The 1,881-nt window shown below is 38.6% G+C and overlaps 1 protein-coding gene across 1 annotated transcript in view; it reads left to right on the top strand.

Moving 5' to 3' along the window:
* lsm12a (LSM12 homolog a) overlaps positions 1 to 1,881 on the top strand; it is a 6,717-nt gene that overhangs the window by 764 nt on the left and 4,072 nt on the right. The gene's annotated exons all lie outside the window — the stretch shown is intronic.

Here is a 1,881-nt window from a genome sequence, read left to right as displayed (position 1 = left end):
TATATATTATTTTACGTCCTTTGTCATTTTAATAGCATATGGTCATCGGTCATGCTTAATAGAATCATAATTTTTTGCCCCCTTAAATCTCAAATGACATGTGGTATAAAGAAATGGAGAATGTTTATAATTTAACTTATTTTGCTAAGACTCCTGAGATTTCAGCGAAAGAAAAACGAGTCGTGCACAGAGGTGAGCTAGAATGATTCGTTCGCTTAAAAGATTTGTTCAAAAAGACCGATTCACGCATTCGTTTGGCTCGGTCATTAGCAGTAATCTCACAAGACTGGGAAAAAAGACAAGTCATGCAAATCCAATTTAGAAAACCTGCGTGCCTCTGACTTAAACGAGGGGCTTTAGCATGTTTATTTGCATTTGTTTTATATCTTTTGAACTGCAGTTACCAAGCCATAATGAAAGTGAATGGGAGTGGACAGGCTGTCAAATACAGCGTTGCTGCTCTGTCGTACAGAGATGTGCGCATGCGTGCTTAAGGGGCGTCAGCTAGCCTGAAGGCTAACAGCCCCAGTCTCTGCCTGACACAAAATGCGCATCCTGATGTGCAATAACTGTTCTAAATGAGGCATTTCAGTGCGTTTTTACATATACTGTTTTATTTCTCCCATGCATCATGCCCTCTTTTGTTAATTGCAAGATGGTTTGCTTGCTAACCTGCTGATGTGCTGTAACTCCTGTTAAACATTCACATAACTGTCACTATATATGTCAGAATACCTTGGTCGAGAAGTCCTTAAGGAGATTTCTGAAACGTATATGTATATAACTGATTTTGTTGTCAGACCTCTTCAGATGATTATCTCGGCCAGCTTGTGCATTAGTTTACTCATCGTGATCCTTAACAATCACCAAAGGAAGCTCATTTTGGTAGTTTACATGGTCATTGGTCACAGGTTAATTACATTAAACACAATAAATGTGTTTATTGCATTATATAAATAAATCCGGTGAATTTAAGTTTTGCTGATTAAACAACTCTCATTCCATGGCATTGATATTATTGTCAGGATTCCCAAAGCCATTGAAAACCTAATGAAATCATCTCTTATAATGTTAAAGTCACGATGAAACGGAAGTAGTGACAGATCTTTTTCTTGAAGGCAGTCTGCCAAAAGGACAGCTTGTGGAATATCTGGCTCTATGGCATAATGGTGTGGATAAACCCCGCCTCTGCAGAAGAAGATCAACGCCTGCTTCTACATCGCTGCCTGTTTAGCCCCGCCCACCGATTCGCGCATGTATTGTACTGTAAATAACTAGAGGTGAACGCAGAAACCAAGCGATAAAGATGCTAAGAACACAACAAGACGCTGTGCAGTGCCAAGTTGTGGAAAAAAATAGTCTTTGCATTGCCTTCCTTCTGATCCCAACATTAGGAAAGAGTGGATGAACTTTATTTTTAATGAAGAGCCAGACCACATCAGTAAGAACTTGGCCCTTTGTTCACTTCATTTTACCGCAGATTCGTTTACAAACAAGGCACAATTCTACATGGGATTTTCAGAAAGATTGAAACTAAAAGACAATGCTGTGCTGACTATATTGGATCCGATAGTAATGTTGCAACACAAGTGCGAGTACCTGTTTTTATTACGTGATCAGTATTGCTTTAAACAGATCGTTTGATATGTATTAAGTACTTATGCATTTTTAACCTATAATCACTGCAGCATCCATCTGAGAAGGAAGTAGACTGTCAAACATAACTATTAGCCAATCACAGCAGTTTACTTCCGAGACTACAAGCCTCCACGCCTATTCAAACAGGGTTAAAAACAGGACAGAAAATAGCTTATTACTTCTAAATGATGACGTTTCTTAATGTAAAAATCTTGAAAGCATTATAAGTGGACCTCAGAGAAC

Source organism: Sinocyclocheilus anshuiensis, unplaced genomic scaffold (assembly GCF_001515605.1).
Source record: "Sinocyclocheilus anshuiensis isolate Anshui unplaced genomic scaffold, SAMN03320099.WGS_v1.1 scaffold11, whole genome shotgun sequence".
Classification (NCBI taxonomy): Eukaryota; Metazoa; Chordata; class Actinopteri; order Cypriniformes; family Cyprinidae; genus Sinocyclocheilus; species Sinocyclocheilus anshuiensis.
Note: the sequence above shows the minus strand (reverse complement) of the source record. Positions and strands in the feature narration are given on the sequence as shown.